Source organism: Chiloscyllium plagiosum, unplaced genomic scaffold (assembly GCF_037043375.1).
Source record: "Chiloscyllium plagiosum isolate Xiang-an unplaced genomic scaffold, Cpla_swu_hap1 HiC_scaffold_15, whole genome shotgun sequence".
Lineage (NCBI taxonomy): Eukaryota > Metazoa > Chordata > Chondrichthyes > Orectolobiformes > Hemiscylliidae > Chiloscyllium > Chiloscyllium plagiosum.
Window position 1 is genome coordinate 2,927,174 of NW_028270153.1, and position 18,387 is coordinate 2,945,560.

Below are 18,387 nucleotides of genomic sequence, written 5' to 3' on the forward strand. Positions count from 1 at the left end.
CCTGTTACCACAGCATTCTTAATCATTCCCCCCAAATGAATGACCCCCCCCAACACTCCATTTTGTAATAAGTAGAATTACAAGTGCAGGACTTGAACTGAGGAGCAGCCTACCTAAGGATTCCACGGGATGCTGATGCACACTTCAGTCTGTGCTGCAATGACTGTCAGAATATCTGGGCCATTATGGTGCCATGGAATCATCACATGGTTGTGGCACAGACAGAGGCAGTTCTGCCATTTGTCCATGATAACTCTGTGAGAGCAACTCAGTGGTTCCCACTCTCTGTTTTTTTCCCTGTAGCCTCAAATTCTCCTCAAATAAATATCTAAATTTCTTTCAAAAGACACATTTGAATTTGTTCCTGCCATATTCTTAAATTGATTATTTTGCCAATCACTTTAAATTGGCTCCAATATTTCCCTGTCTGCTCTCCAGACCCTTACATTTTGAATAGCTAAAACAGATCTCCTCACGCTTCTGTTATCTAAAAAAATACTCCCCGGATTCACCAATCTATTTATATAACTGAAGTACTTCATCTCTGGAACATGACTGTGAATCGGTTTTTGCACTTGCTCTAATGCCCTCACATTATTCCAAGTAAAATCATCAATATTCAACACACCACTCTGGGTGAGGCCGATCCAGCGTTATATGCCAGTTGTCTGTGGAATTCCTTTCCCAGAAGACAATCCAGGCTGAATTATTGGATTTATTTAAAGTTGAGTTAGATTTCTGATCATCTGGGGAGTAAAGGATTTTGGAGACAGATAAAAGTGTGAGTTGAGAACGTAGCCTGCCATGGCAGATAGTGGAATTTGAATTTAGTAAAAATCTGGAATTAGGAGTCTAATGATGACCAGGAATCCATAGTCAATTGTCAGGAAAAACCCACCCCTGTCCTTTAGGGAGGGAAACTGCCATCCAGACCTGGTCTGGCTGACATGTGACTCCAGACCCACAGAAATGTGGTTGATTCTTAACTGCCCTCTGGGCAATAAATACTGGTCTAGCCAGAGACAGCCTCACTCAGTGAATGAATTTTTTAAAAATTGGAAGAGCAAACTCAAAGGGCCAAATGGCTTGCTGCTGCATCCAAGTTCAATCATGAGCTTGCTTTTGTAGTGTATACCTCTTTTAGAAAGTTCCAGATCCCTGGAACCTTACTAATTGCTTTCTCAACTTTCCCTAACACCCAAAACAATTTGACCGAAGATACCTTAAACCAAAGTCCTTTGCTTCGGCACTTCCTTCAGATTTGTATCCTTTATATTACTTTTCTCATCCTTCATATTTTTCTCTACATTATATTTCTAATGCCTTGTGTCTACCCATTCCACCAGTCTCCATGTGTCCTGGTTAATTTAACTACCATCCTTCTCACAGTTCACAATACTTCCAAGTTCTGTATCATCTGCAACTTTTGAAATTATGTCCAGCATACCCACGTCTTTATAGATTAATAAAGGCATTGGTCCAAATACCAAATCTTGAGTGATTATATACCATCCCAAATACCAGAAACCAACTGTTCACCGTTACTGTTGTTTCCTGTGACTCAGTCAATTTTGTGCTGTCATTGTGCCTGTCATTTCATGGTTTGCCGCTTTGCTAACTGAGTTAAAATCACACCACACCAGGTTACAGTCGAACCCAGTCCAACACCAGCGTTTCCAAACCATTGCTAACTAAGGTAATTCCCAGATGATAACCCCCAGCACCTAGTGGTATTTGCCACCCCTAATAGTATGTGGTATCGGATAAGGATAGTTTGAGGTATTTCAATGCCATCATCCTCCTTTTGCTTTGAGTTTGTCCTATTGAGTTATTAGTGATAGAGATATAGCACAGAATAGGTAGCAAGAATGTTTATTGCACAATAGCAATAAGTACTGCTATATTCGCTCAAACATAATGTTAGGACCTCAGGGAGCTGGTACAGATACATGTGTTCTCTCTGAAAGCTAGAGCACTACATCTTGTCTCTACCCACACACTGTTATTGACATCAATTGAAAGAGTGGAGCCAACATAATATGAACATTCTATAACTAGGGGGACAGATAGTATCCAATGCAAACCAGATCAGGAGTCCCGCATGGTGGGTTGTCTGCCCAGTGCCAGGGTGCAGGAGCTTTCCGAACGGCTTGAAAGGATATTGGAGTGGGAGGGGGAGGATCCAGTTTTTGTGGTCCACATTGGGACTAACAACATAGGCAAAGCTAGAGTAAAGGACCTGTTTAGGGATTATCAAGCACCAGGAAGGAAATTGACTGAAATTGTCCTCAAGGGTCATGATCTCCAGATTACTGCCTGAGCCATGTGCCAATTGGCAAAGGGATAATAAAGTTAGGGAAGTAAACAGGTGGCTAAGGGATTGGTGTGGGAAAGAGGGATTCCATTTTATGGGGGATTGGCATCAGTTTTGGAACCAGGGGGATCTGTACCGATGGGACGGTCTCCACCTGAACCGATCTGGAACCAGTGTTCTAGTGAAAAGGATAAATAGGGTGGTCAGTAGGACTTTAAACTTCTGAGTCAGGGATAAGGGAAAGCAAAAGCGACAGGGAATATGGAGTTAAATGGAAAGATAAGCAGCAGGATAGCATGTGTGCAGGTGGGTTTAAACTCGAGGCAGACTAGAAATACAGTAAAAAGGAAGGAGAACTTAGGACATCTTATGTTTTCCGATATCTCTAATAACGATAAGAAAATTAGCGTTAAGGCAGTTTACCTGAATGCTCATAGTATTTGGAACAAAGTAAATGAATTAATGACACAAATCATCGTGAATGATTATGATGTGGTAGGCATCACAGAGACCTGGTTGCAGGGGGTTCAGGACTGGCAGTTAAACATCCAAGGATTTACAATTTATCGAAAAGACAGGGAGGTGGGCAGAGGGGACAGGGTTGCCTTGTTAGTTAAGAATGAAATTACATTTGTGGCACTGAATGACATCAGGTCAGATGATGTGGAGTCTGTGTGGGTGTAGTTGAGGAACCACAAAGGCAAAAAAACCATAATGGGAGTTGTTTACAGACCTCCTAACGGTGGTCAGGACCAGGGACGCAAAATATACCAGGAAATAGATAAGGCATGTCAGAAAGACAAGGTCATGGTGATCATGCGGGACTTCAATATGCAAGTAGATTGGGTGAATAATGTTGCTGGTGGATCCCAAGAAAGGGAATTCATGGAATGCGTACAGGATGGCCTTCTGGAACAGTTTGTGATGGAGCCCACAAGAGAGCAGGCTATTCTGAACTTAGTGCTATGTAATGTGCCAGTCTTTATAAAAAGATCTTAAAGTAACAGAACACTTGGGAGACAGCGATCATAATTTGGTAAAGTTCAGTCTGCTATTTGAAAGAAAGAAGGTAAAATTGGATATAATGGTGTTTCAGTTAAATAAAGGTAATTACAGGGGCGTGAGAGAGGAACTGATGAAAATCTACTAGAAACAGAGCCTAGTGGGGAATCCAGCAGAGCAACAATGGCAGGAGTTTCTGGGTATAATTGAGGACACAGTACAGAGGTTCATCCCAAAGAAAAGAAAGATTATCCGGAAGGGGGATTGGACAGCCATGGCTGACAAAGGAAGTCAGGAAATATATCAAAGAAAGAGAGACAGCCTATAAAGTGGCCAAGAACAGTCGGAAATCAGAAGATTGGGAAGGCTACAAAAACAAACAGAGGATAACAAAGAGAGAAATAAGAAAGGAGAGAATCAACTGAAGGTAGGCTAGTCAGTAATATTAGAAATTATAGTAAATGTTTCTTTCAATACATAAGAAACAAACGAGAGGCAAAAGTAGAAATTGGGCCACTCCAAATTGATGCTGGAAGGCTAATGATGGGAGATAGGGAAATAGCTGAAGAACTTAATAAAAACTTTGTATCAGTCTTCACAGTGGAAGATGTGAGTAATATCCCAACAATTATGGAGAGTCAAGGGGCAGAGTTGAGTATGGTAGCCATTACAAAAGAGAAAGTGCTAGAAAAGCTGAAAGGTCTAAAAATTGATAAATCTGTTTCCGTCCCTGACTCCTGGCCCCGATGGTACATCCTAGAGTTCTGAGGGAGGTGGCTGAGGAAATAGCGAAGGTGGTGGTTGGGGTCTTTGAGAAGTCACTGGAGTCAGGGTAAGTCCCAGATGATTGGAAAATGCTGTTGTAACCCCCTTGTTCTAACAAGAAAGGATCAAGACAATAGATGGAAAATTATGGGCCGATTAGCCTAAGTTTGTTGATAAATTCTACAATCCATCATTAAGGATGAGATTTCTAAATTCTTGGAAGTGCAGGGTTGGATTAGAACAAGTCAGTATGGATTTAGTGAGGGGAGGTCATGCCTGACAAACCTGTTAGAATTCTTTGAAGAGGTAACAAGTAGGTAGACCAGGGAAACTGAGTGGATGTTATCTATTTAGACTTCCAAAACGCCTTTGATAAGGTGCCTCACGAGAGGCTGCTGAGTAAGGTGAGGGCCCATGGTGTGGATTGAGGATTGGCTGTCTGACAGAAGTCAGAGATTGGGATAAAAGGCTCTTTTTCAGTATGGCACCCGGTGACAAGTGGTGTCCCACAGGGTTCAGTGTTGGGCCGCAGCTGATCACTTTATATAATAATGATGTGGGTGAAGGGACTGGGGGCATTCTGGCAAAGTTTGCCAATGATATGAAGTTATGTGGACAGACAGATAGTACTGAGGAGGTGGGGAGGCTGCAGAAAGATTTAGACAGTTTAGGAGAGTGGTCCAGGAAATGGCTGATGAAATTCAACGTGAACAAATACGAGGTCTTGCACTTTGGGAAAAAGAATACAGGCATGGACTATTTTCTAAACAGTGAGAAAATTCATAAAGCCAAAGTACAAAGGGATCTTGGAATGCTAGTCCAGGATTCTCTAAAAGTTGACTTGCAGGTTGAGTCTGTGATTAGGAAAGCAAATGTAATGTTGTCATTTATCTCAAGAGGGTTGGAATGTAAAAGCAACGATGTGCTATTGAGACTTTATAAAGCTCTGATGAGGCCCCATTTAGAATACTGTGTCCAATCTTGGGATCCACACCTCAGAAAGGACATACTGGCACTGGAGCATGTCCAGCAGAGATTCACACGGATGATCCCTGGAATGGTAGGCCTAACATACGATGAACAGCTAAGAATCCTGGGATTGTATTCATTAGAGTTTAGAAGGTTGAGGGGAGATTTAATAGAAACTTACAAGATAATGCATAGAAAGAATGGATGCTGGGAAATTGTTTCCTAGGCAGGGAGACTAGGACCCGTGGGCACAGCTTTAGAATTAGAGGGGGTCAATTTAGAACAGAAATGAGGAGAAATTTCGTCAGCCAGAGAATGGTGAGCCTGTGGAATTCATTGCCACAGAGTGCAGTGGAGGCTGGGACGCTAAATGTCTTCAAGGCAGAGGTTGATAAATTCTTGATTTCACAAGGAATTAAGGGATACAGGGAGGGTAAGTGGAGTTGAAATGCCCATCAGCCATGATTAAATGGTGGAGTGGACTCAATGGGCTGAATGGCCTTACTACCACTCCTATATCCTATGGTCTTATGGTCTAATATTAACCGTTTCAGAGCCACTCCTGATACAACACTGATAAGACTGTTATGTGTCACTTTATTGAACACCATGCGCAACACATTAGCTGCATCACCCTCATCAACCCTCTACTTTACCTTATTAATCAGTTAAACATGATTTGTCCCAAACAGGTATATTAAAGGAAAAAGATTAACTATAGAGATAATAGGGCTCCTCAAGGACCAAAGTGGACGCGTATGTGTAGAACTGCAGTACATGGGAAAGGTTCTCAATGAATATTTCTCCTCTGTGGAGGAAGACATGAAGACTTGGGAACTTGGGGAAGTTAGTGGTGATATCTTGGAGACAGTCCATAACACAATAGAGGAGGTGTTGGATGTATTAGAATGTATGAAGGTAGTTAAATCTCCTGGTCCTGACCAGATATATCCAAGAACACAGCAAGAGGCTAGAGAAGAAATGGCAGGGGCCCTGGCTGATATGTTTGCATCATCGTTAGCCACGGGTGAAGTCACAGAGACTGGAGGATAGCGAATGTTGTGCCATTATTCAAGAAGGGCTGCAAAGAAAAGCCTGGGAAATATAGACCAGTAAGCTTAACATCTGTGATGGGTAAATTACTAAAGAAGATTCTAAGGGATAAGATGTACATGCATTTCGAAATGCAGGGTTTGATCAGGAGTAGTCAGCATGGCTTTGTAAGTGGGAGATCATGCCTCATAGCTTTGTTAGAGTTATTTGATGAAGTGACCAGGAAGATTGATGAGGGTAGGGCAGTAGACGTAGTCTATATGGATTTCAGTTAGGCTTTTGATAAGGTTTCACATGGTAGGCTCCTCTGATGAATCCTGGACGTGGTGACAAATTGGATACAAAATTGGCTTGATGTTTGGAAACAGAGAGTAATAGTGGAAGGAAGTTTGTCGGACTGGAGGTTTATGACTAGTGGAGTGCCTCAGCGGTTGATTCTGGGCCCATTACTGTTTGTTAGCTATATTATTGACTTGGATGAGAGCGTATAAAAAATGATTATTCAGTTTTCTATGACACTAAAATAAACAGTATTGTAGACAGTGAGAAGGTTATCAGAAATTACAGCAGGACCTTGATTAGCTGGGGAAGTGGGCTGAGAATTGGCAAATGGAGTTTAATATAGATAAGTGTGAGGTCTTGCATTTTGGAAAGTCCAATCAAGGTAGGAGTGTCATGGTGAATTTTGGAGCCTTAAGGAGCGTAGTGGAACAGAGGGACCTTGGATTCAGGTTCACAGTTCTGTGAAAGTGGAGTCACAGATAGACAGGACAGTGAAGAAGGCTTTTGGTGCACTGACCTTCATCAGTCAGGGCATTGAATATAGAAGTTGGGAAGTTATGTGCAATTGTACAGGACGTTGGTGAGATTGTACTTGGATATTGTGTTCAGTTTTGGTCACCTTGTTATAGGAAGGATGTCATTAAACTGGACAGAGTGCAGAAGAAATTAACAAGCATGTTGCCTGCACTTAATAGTGTGAGTTATCGGGAGAGGTTGGACAAGTTAGGACTTTTTTCTTTTGAGCATAGGAGACTGAGGGGAGGACCTTGCAGAGGTGTATAAGATCATGAGAGGCATGGATAGGGTGAATGCACTCAGTCTTTTTCTCAGGATTGGGGAACTGAGGACTAGAGGACATCAGTTTATGGTGAGAGGGGAAAGAATAAAAGGGAACCTGAGGGGCAACTATCTTACACTGAGAGTGGTGCGCATATGGAATGAGCTGCCAGTCGAAGTGGTTGAGGCGGGTACGTTAACAACATTTAAAAGGCATTTGGAAAAAAACATGGACAGGAAAGGTTTAGAAGGATATGGGTCAAGTGCAGGGAAATGGGGATAGCGTGGATGAACATTTTGGTCGGCATGGAGCAGTTTGGGCCACAGGGCTCATCTCTGTGATGTTGGACTGTATGACTCTAACAAAAGTTTGTGCTGAATTTCCTTAATTTATTATCATCTGTCTTCCTTACTCCTCCATTTTCCACTCTTTTCCTACTTACTTGCTTGCAGAAGATTTCTGCATTTGTTTTTATATTAGCTGCCATTCTCTTCTCATACTTTCTGTTTGCTCCTCTTGTTTCTTTTCACTTCTGGCACAAACTTTTCTACATTCAGCATGGTTCATCATACAACTTCTTTTTCTGCTTCATCTTATTCTCGATTTCTTTCAGCATCCAAGGAATCCTGGCTTTATTTTGTTGTACCTTTTCCCCATCTGAATATATATTTCAACGGCACCTATAGCATCTCCTTTTCAAGACAATCCATGGGAAAGATCTGTTCCCCACCCCTTGAAATTGTTCCTGTCACCCCACCCAAATTAATTACTTTTACTCTGATTGCCTCTTGTTCTTTCCCACAGCTCACCTGGACCTAATGACACTTATGATGGCTGTCTCAGTCTATTTAAACCTGTTTAGGAACTGTATCCTTCACAATGTAAGATACCTTATGACTTAAAATGAAAAAGGTTTTTGAAACTGGTGTGGGTTTTTAGTTTCTTGGAAGTGACTCTCAACATGAGCCAATGTTACTCCCACCAGAAAAAAATGTTTTTAATAGCAATTGCTCAATCAAATGAACATATACTATGGTACTTTCCCTTTAACAAGTGTGATAATATTCAGTTTGCAGAAATTATTTCTTTATTCACCATACCTAAAGGTTCATTTATATAAGCTGTTCAACATATTTGATAAATCTATTTGTCAAACTTACTGAAATACTGGTAGACTGGTTAGCAAGGTAAGATCACATGGAGTACAGGGAGAACTAGCCATTTCAATACAAAACTGACTTGAGGGTAGAAGACAGAGGGTGGTGGTGGAGGATTGCTTTTCAGACTGGAGGCCTGTGACCACCGGTGTGCCACAAGGATCGGTGCTGGGGCCACTGCTTTATGTCATATATATAAATGATTTGGATGTGAACATAGGAGCTATGGTTAGTACTTTTGCAGATGACACTAAAATTGGAGGTGTAGTGGACAGCAAAGAAGGTTACTTCAGAGTGCGACAGGATCTTGATCAGATGGGCCAATAAGCCGAGGTGTGGCAGATGGAATTTAATTTAGATAAATGTGAGGGACTGCATTTTGGAAAGGCAAATCAGAGCAGGACTTATACATTCATGGTAAGGTCCTGGGGAGTGTTGCTGAACAAAGAGACCTTGGAGTGCAGGTTCATAGTTCTTTGAAAGTGGAGTTGCAGGTAGACAGGGTAGTGAAGAAGACGTTTGGTATGCTTTGCTTTATTGGTCAGTGCATTTGTGTGAGTGAGTGCTTATGTCCGTGTGCATGAGAGTTGGGCAGTCGTGTTGCAGCTGTACAGGACGTTGGTTCGGCCACTTTTGGAGTATTGCATGCAATTCTGATTTTCCTGCTACAGGAAGGATGTTGTAAAGCTTGATAGGATTTACAGGGACGTTGCCAAGGTTGGAGGGGATGAGCTATTGGGAAAGGCTGAATAGGCTGGGGCTGTTTTCCCTGGAGTGCCTAAGGCTGAGGGGAGACCTTATAGAGGTATATAAAATCATGAGGGGCATAGGTAGAGTTAATAGACAAGATCTTTCCCCCAGGGCATAGGTTTAGGGTAAGAGGGAAAAATTATAAAAGGGACCTAAGGGGCAACTTTTTCACGCAGAGGGTGGTGTGTTATGGAATGAGCTGCGAGAGGAAGTAGTGGAGGCTGTTACAAATACAACATTTAAAAGTAATTTGGATGGGTACCTGAATAGGGAGGGTTTGGAGGGATATGGGCCAAATGCTGGCAAAGGGACTAGATTAGGTTAGGATATCAAGTTGGCATGAACAAGTTGAGTCAAAGGGCTGTTTCTGTGCTGTATGTCTCTATGATCATCATTAAAAAAACCCGTTAGGGAAGCTATTGGTAGTTTGCCTTTTAGCCATTCTTGTTGGATAAGACCTAAACTTGATAGAAGGACTCAGGTTTGAAAGATTGTGTTACTCACGTATTTTGAAATATTTTCAGTATAGCTATGTGAGGTCTGTCTTTCACAATGACAGTATAAAATTCTTTCACACTGATTAAAAATATTTTTGTAATAATGTGTTTATGAAATGATGTGTTTGCAAACAATGTTTTGAATGTGACAAGGATTAATTTGGCAGTACGGGAATGATAAAAAGTACATCATAGTCAGAAGACTTTCTTTGTCCTGAAGAGCTGAAATGTGTGTTTAAAAAGCTCCTCACAACATTTCTGTTTTCAGTTCCTCTCTGTGAGAGACCAGTTCATGTATCAGCTGTTATCATGCATGATGCTTATCATCCTTTGGAAATGAGACATGCAAATGTCTACACCCAAGATATCCTGTTGAAATAAAATAGTTTTCCCATCTCTCCAAGTGAAGTGAATAGAGTTGCATGCAGCTGGCTGTATGAGACCATTGGGATGATTGGAGGTTGCACACATCTTATGTCGTTTAAAAACACTGGACCCTGCATTGGGTCTGGACTCTTGCCGGTGGCTCATTTTGATTTGCGATGTGGTTTTAAGTGCATTGCTTTCCTATTTTTTGGTGTTCTCACTCTCTCTCACACACATACGTATTCTCCTTCACATGCACTCTCTTTCACACACATGCAGACACAGTCCACTCTCATGCACATGGACATAAGCACTCACTCACATAAATGCAAACACAAACACACTGTCTCTTTCATTAACAGACACTCTCTCACACACAAATATGTATTTATCCTCATGTATGTTATCAGGGAATCTCCCACAATGTACCTCATGATTTGTCAGAGGATATGCAGTTTTTTTTACTGTATATTCAATTGTTAATTTATAAACATAGAATGCTCAGCAAAATGGATCAGGTTGAAGAGAGTCTCCCGGCTTTTGAGAGTGTGGGGGAGGGTTCTTGGGTTTTCAATACTGGGGGAGGGGAACGTTTTGATGATATTTAGCAGAAATGCTTCTGGGGTTTACCAGCACTGAGGGAGTGGCTCAGAATGTCAGAATCAACTGCTATTTTTAAAAACAAAGCTAGCTACAATGTAAGCCCTCTCCACCTAAGAAAAGGTGAAATTTCCTTTTTTGAACTCTTCTGCTCTTCGGTCCAATTTCCCCTTGGTGGCCTGATGAGGAAGTTACAATTGTTTCTTCATACAGGCCTCCAGTTATGTGCATTAGAAATAGAACCATTCGGCCCCTCAATCCTGGTCTGTATTTCAATAAGAACTCGTACTCCATGTTGAACACCATGAGAGGAAGCATTAAAGGTGACAAGTTTGCAAAATCTACGCTGGATGGGGGATTTCAGTGTCCACTATCATGAGTAGCTTGGCAGCAGCACTACTGATCAAGCTGGTCGGTCCTAAAGGACATAGCTGCTAGACTGGGTCCGTGCCAAGTGGTGATGGAACCAACAAGAGGGAAAAATATACTTGATGTCTTCCTTACCAGTCTGCTGGCTGCAGATGTATCTGTCCATGACAATATCGGTAAGAGTGACCACCACACAATCCTTGTGGAGACAAAGTCTCACTTTGATATCATGTTGTGTGTCTCTATCACTGTGACAAATGGGGCAGACTTTGAACTGATCTAGCAACTCAAGACTGGGCATCCATGAGGAACTGTGGGCCATCAACAGCAGCAGAGCTGTACTCCAGCACAATCACTCAATCATTAATCAAGTCAGGGGATCAATTCTTCATAGCATCCCCACAGTGTGGAATCAGGCCATTCGGCCCAACAAGTCCACACCAACGTTCTGAAGTGCATTCCACCCAGATTGATCCCCCTACCCTATCTCTGTAACCATGTATTTGCCATGGCTAATGCAGATACCTTACACATCCCTTAACATTATGGACAATTTAGCATGGCCAATCCACCTAACTTGCACATCTTTGGACTTTGGGAGGAAACTGGAGTAACAGGCAGAAACCCATAACATGGGGAGAACATACAAACTTCACACAGTCACCCGAGGTTGGAAACAAACTCAGGTCCCTGGTACTGTGAGGCAACAGTGCTCATTACTGAGCCACTGTGCCACCCTACTCTTGTTCAATGGAGAATGCAAGAGGGCATGTCAGGAGCAGGACCAGGCATACCTAAAAATGAGATGTCAATATGGTGAAACTACTTAACAGGATTACTTGCATGCCAAACTGAATGAGTAGCAAGTGATAGACAAAGCTAAGCAGCACACAACGAATGGATCAGATCTAAACATTGCAGTCCTGCCACATTCAATCAGAAATCATGATAGACAATTAAACAACTCACTGAAGGAGGAGGCTCCGCAAGTATCTCCATCCTCAATGATGGAAGAGCCCAACACATCAGTGCAAAAGATAAGGTTTAAGGTTTCGCAGCAATCTTAAGCCAAAAGTGCCAAGTTGATAATCCATCTTGGCCTCCTCCATTGGTTCCAGATACCAGTCTTCAGCCAACTTGATTCACTCCAAGTAATATCAAGAAATAGTTGGAAACACTGGATGCTGTAAAGGTTCTAGGCCCTGACAACATTCGGCAAAGCGCTGAAGACTTGTGCTCCACAACTTGCTGCTCTCCTGCCCAAGCTGTTCCAGTACAGCTATAACACTGGCATCTACCTGACAATGTGGAACAAAAATGGCCTAGGTGTGTCCTATGCACAGAAAGCAGGACAATTCCAACCGGGCCAATTACTGCCCCATCAATCTATTCTTGATCCTCAGTAAAGTGATGGAAGGTGCCATCCACAGTGCTATCAGGCAGCATCTGAACAAAGAGCAAAGAAATTTTACAGCCCAGGAACAGGCCCGTCAGCCATCAAAACCTGAGCTGATCCAAATCTACTGTCTAAACCTGTTGCCCAATTCCTAAGCATCTGTATCCCTCTGCTCTCCACCTACTCATTGCAACTGTCCAGACGCATCTTAAATGAATCTATCATGCCTGCCTCTACCACCTCTGCTGGCAGCGTGTTCCAGGCACTTACCACCCTCTATGTAAAGTACTTGCCGCATGTATCCCCCTTAAACTTTCCACCTCTCACCTTGAAAGCGTGACCTCTTGTTACTGAATCCTTCACCCTGGGAAAAAGCTTGTCTCTGTCCACCTTGTCTATACCCTTCATGATTTTGTAAACCTCAGTCAGGTTCCCCCCTCAATGTCCCTTTTTCTAATGTAAACAATCCTAACCTACTCAAGCTGTCTTCATAGCTAGCACCTTCCATACCAGGCAACATTCTCGTAAACCTTCTCTGTACCCTCTCCAAAGCGTCCACATCCTTTTGGTAATTTGGTGACCAGAACTGTACACAGTATTCTAAATGTGGCCGAACCAATGTCTTGTACAATTTTAACATGACTTGCCAGCTCTTATACTCAATATCCCGTCCAATGAAGGCAAGCATACTATATGCCTTCTTGACCACTCTATCCACCTGTGCAGCAACCTTCAAGGTACAATGGTCAACTTTTGCTCGTCAACTTTTCCCAAGGCTCTTACGTTACTGTATAATTTGCTCTAGAATTAGACTTCCCAAAATGCATCACCTCACATTTGTCTGAATTGACTTCCATCTGCCACTTCTCCACCCAACCCTCCAGTCTATCTATATCCTTCTGTATTCTCTGACAGTCCCTTATGCTTTCTGCTGCTCCACCAATCTTTGTGTCATCTGCAAATTTGCTGATCATACCAACAGTGCCCTCTTCCAGATCATTTATGTGTATCACAAACAACAGTGGCCCCAACACTGACCCCTGTGGAACACCACTGGTCACCTTTCTCCATTTCGAGAAACTACTATTCTCTGTCTCCTGTTGCTCAACCAGTTCTTTATCCACCTAGCCAGAACACCCTGCACACCATGTGACTTCACTTCCTCCATTAGTCTACCTTGGGGAACCTTATCAAACGCCTCACTAAAGTCCATGTACATGACATCAATAGACCTTCCCTCATCTATCAACTTGGTCACTTCCTCAAAGAATTCTGTTAACTTGGTAAGGCACAAAATCATGTTGCCTATCACTGGTAAGCCTATTCTTTTCCAAATATAAATAGATTTTATCTCTCAGTATCTTCTCCAGCAACTTTCCCACCACTGATGTCAGGCTCAACAATAATACGCTCAGTGACGCCCAGTTTGGGTTCCGCCAGGGCCACTCAGCTCCTGACCTCATTAGAGTCTTTGTTCAAACATGGACAAAAGAGCTGAATTCCAGAGGGAATGTGAGAGTGACAGTCCCTGACATCAAGGCTGCATTTGACTAGGTGTGGCATCAAGGAGCCTTAGCAAAACCAGAATCAATGGGAATCAGGGGTAAACCAGACACATAGGAAGATGGTCGTGGTTGTTGGGAAGTCAGTCATCTTAGCTCTAGGATATCTCTGCAGGGATTCCTCAGGGTAGACGATGGTCTAATTGCGTTATCATTCAACTGTGAATACAGAGACCAGGTAATGGCCTGTGAATCTTGGTTCATATTCTGCTATGGGAATTCAATAAAACATCTGGAATAAAGAATCCAGTGATCATTAAACCATTATTCATTTTTGGAAAACTCCACCTCGTTCACTAATCCCTTCAGGGAAGGTAGTAGCTGTCCTTACCTGATCTGGCCTACATGTGACTGCACACCTACAGCAATGTTGTGGACTCTTAACTATGTTCTGGGCAATTAGGAATGGGCAATAAATGCTAGTATAGCCAGCAAGGCACACATCCTTTTAATGAAGTAAAAAAGGATTCCTAGACCCAACTATCTTCAGCTTCTTTATCAATGACCTTCCTTCCATCATATAGTCAGAAATGGAGATGTTTGGGACTCAGCAAGATGGCGGCGACTCAGTAGAACTGCTGTGGACAGCTCTGCTTAACAGCCAAGACATATTGGTGTTTTTTTTACCATCCCTGGCCAACTTAAATGGAGGAATTATTAGTTAAAAAACTTGAAGAACACATATTCGTTGACAATTTGGAGTGGGAAGGATGCCAAAAGGAAAAGGAGCGAGCGAACAGCAGCAGGGAGGACACTCCTCTGCAGCACCGGGCATGCCAGCAGCGGCTTCTCCCAAACCCCTGGGGAACCTGACCGACTCGCAGGAATTGGCAGCGACAATGGTGAGACTTACCACAAAGGCTGCGATCGAGGAGATCTGTGCCCAGGTCCAACCCTTCATATCCATGCTGCAGAAGCATGAACGGGAGCTCCAGGGTCTTGGGGAGCAGATGGAGGAGGTGGAGGGTTAAACCACAGCCTCTGAAGCGTTGATTGAGGCCTCGTCTGGATGGATCCAGATCCTGTGAGATCAGGTCGATGACCTCAAAAATCGAGGTTGGAGGACAAATCTTCGGATTGTTGGCGTCCCGCAGGGTGAAGAAGGTGGGCAGCCAATCAGATTCTTTGAAAACTGGTTGCCGCAGTTCCTGGGCCTTCACCTTATATCCGGCCAGCTGCAGACTGAAAGGGCCTATTGGGCGGCGGAGCGCAGGTCTGGGCTGGTAGGGTGTCCCTGCCCAGTCTTAGTGCACTTCCACACATCCAGGGATAAGTGATAGAGTGATAGAAACTTCCGGATTACTGGGGAAAGATCCACAGGCACTGCTGCACAAGGCGTCAAAAATCATGTTTTTCCAGGATTTCTCAGCAGCTATAATTTGAAAGAGGAAGTCCTTTGATGAAGTTAAAAAGAGGCTGAGGAACCTGGGCATCCAGTACTCCATAAGGTACCCGGCGGTGCCCCGTTTCAGCCACGAAGTCTCAGTTTATACATTTGACTCGGTGGATAAAACTAAGAACTTTGTAGACACTTTAAAATAGACCGATTGGTCTGAAGAATACGGTTAATGTTCGACCTCTTTTCCTTCTTTCCCTGTGTTTTCCCTTTCCCCTTTTCTCTCTTTTCCTAATAATTTATTTAAAAAAAACAAACATCTTGGAATATCTTGTTCCTATTATATTTTTATAACTGGATTTAATCATGGGAAATTTTGTGGGTACCCTTTGTTTTTTCCCTTTTTTTGTTGTTCTTTTTCTCTTTTAGTCACAAGTAGGGGTGACATGGAGATGGGGATGGGCGGAGTGGTCATCCTGACTTTGTCTTCTTTTGTTCAATTAAGGACCATCTCCTTGTTTATTTACTATGTTTTGCCTAAGGCTGGGGTAGGGTCCGGGCCTGGAGGAGTTGTGCAGGAAGGGATGGGTAGGGTGAGTGCCCCTTATGGGCAGGGGGGGAGAGTCTCCCGTTCAAGGTTATATAGTTGGTTTTCTTTGTAGTTTTTCGGTAGCAATAGTTGTTTGTAGTTATATTAGAGTAGTTTTTGTATACACAATTCTGTGACTCTATGAGTCTCCATGTACTTATGCTCACTGCATTGCAAGTAGGGTTCTCCCTCCCAGGGGGTTCAAGGGTCTCTGAAAGGGGATATGGCTAAGTGTCTTGTTAAATGGTTCACCTGGAACATCAAGGGAAGTTATTTGCCTATTAAAAGGAAAAAGGTGCTTTCTAGCCTTAAGAAGGAAAGTGTTGATATCGCCCTGATGCAGGAAACCCATCATGACCACGGGGAATACCTGAAGCTACAACAGGGGGTTATGACCAGGTATTCTTTTCATCCTTTACTACTAAAAGTAGGGAGTGGCTGTACTTATCCAGAAAAATCTTCCGTTCACATTATTAGAGCAGGTGAAAGATGAACAAGGGCAGTTTGTGATACTTAAAGCCCTGATACATGGGGAAGAATATGGCATTTTAAATGTCTACTGTCCTCTGGCGCATCCCCTCAAATTTTTGATTAGTGCTTTCTCTAAGCTGAGTGCCTTTGGAACACGGCACATTATTATAGGGGGGGGGGATTTAATTGTCTTTTGGATCCGACAGTGGACAGGATGCCTGATGGGCCCCCCAACTATTTCTTCGCAGGCCAAACAGGTGACTGACTTACGCGAGGAGTTGGGGCTGGTGGATATTTGGAGATGTCTTCACCTACCGGCAGGGACCTCACCTTTTTTTCAAAACCACATAAATGTCACATGAGGATTGATCTTTTTCTGGCTCCCTTGACGCTCCTGGTTGCGATTATGGGTTATGAAATTGGGAATATAGCTATCCCTGAACACGTGGAGGTTAGAGCCAGGAGTGAGGGGTTAGGTTTGCAGCACTGGCATGATTAGATTAGATTACATTACAGTGTGGAAACAGGCCCTTCGGCCCAACAAGTCCACACCGACCCGCCAAAGCGCAACCCACCCATACCCCTACATTTACCCCTTACCTAACACTACGGGCAATTTAGCATGGCCAATTCACCTGACCTGCACATCTTTGGACTGTGGGAGGAAACCGGAGCAAACCCACGCAGACACGGGGAGAATGTGCAAACTCCACACAGAGTGTCGCCTTAGTCGGGAATTGTACCTGGGTCTCTGGTGCTGTGAGGCAGCCACCCACATCTGGATTCTTTTCTCCTTAAGGATTCCAAATTTATGGAATACATTTTGAGGGAGTTGCAGGAGTTCTTGACTGTCAACTGAGGCATGGCTAGCAGTCCGTCCATGCTATGGGAGGCTGCTAAGGCCTTTGCTAGAGGATTAGCTATTTCCTGTTCAGCTAGCTGGAAACAACAGAAGGGGGAACAGCAGCGTCTACTTGAGACGCAGCTGAAAGCCGCTGAGGCAGCACATTTTGCGAGGCCTTTGGAGACCAACCTATAGTGGATCATGGTCCTTCGGGCTGCCTTGAATTCAAGACTTACACAAACCACAAAGAAAGAACTTGCTTTTAATAGACAAAGGCTGTTTGAGTATGTGGATAGGCCAGGGAAGTATTTAACGTATCTGACCAGGAAAAAGCATGCTCCCCAATCCATTGCTGCAGTTAGAGACAGCGCCGGGGTCCTTACATACGATGCCAATAGGATTAACGAGGCTTTTTGGAGTTTTTACTCTGCATTGTATCGGTCTGAAGGTTGCAAGGATAGGAGGGCCAAAATGGACCTCCCGGACGTAACCTTGGAACAGGCCTCTCTACGTAATGCCCACTTGACAGTTCAGGAAATGCAGGAAGCAGCTAGGCAACTTCAGAGTGGGAAAGCACCTGGCCCTGACGGTCTCCCGGGTGAGTTTTATAAGGAGCTTATAGAGAATCTGTCAGGGCCGTTGCTGGAAATGTACAATCACCCCTATATGTTTGAATGTCTACCAACATTGTTGACGGAAGCTAATATTTCCCTCATTCTTAAGAAGGAGAAGATTCTGAGGATTGTGACCATTTCTCTATTAAATTTAGATTTTAAGATTCTGTCTAAGATTTTGGCGCTGAGATTGGAGAAGGTGCTGTCCTATATTGTCAAAAAGGACCAGACAGGTTTTATAAGGTGCCATAGGTCCTCTAATAATATTAGCAGGTTGCTGAGTATGATCCAAGCTTGTCAGCAACGATCGAACCAGGGGTTGGTGATTTTCTTAGATGCAGAGAAAGCATTTGGCCGGATAGAATAGCTGTATCTCTTATGTCTTAGAACAGTTTGGGTTGGGTGGGGGTCTTTGCTAGGTGAGTGGAGGTTTTATATCACCACTCTCTGGCCACGGTCATCACCAACGGGGTGAAGTCTGGAAACTTTAGGATTGGTAAGGATAGTCGTCAAGGCTGCCCCCTCTCACCGTTGTTGTTTAGATTAGATTAGATTACATTACAGTGTGGAAACAGGCCCTTCGGCCCAACAAGTCCACACTGACCCGCCGAAGCACAACCCACCCATACCCCTACATTTACCCCTTACCTAACACTGTGGGTAATTTAGCATG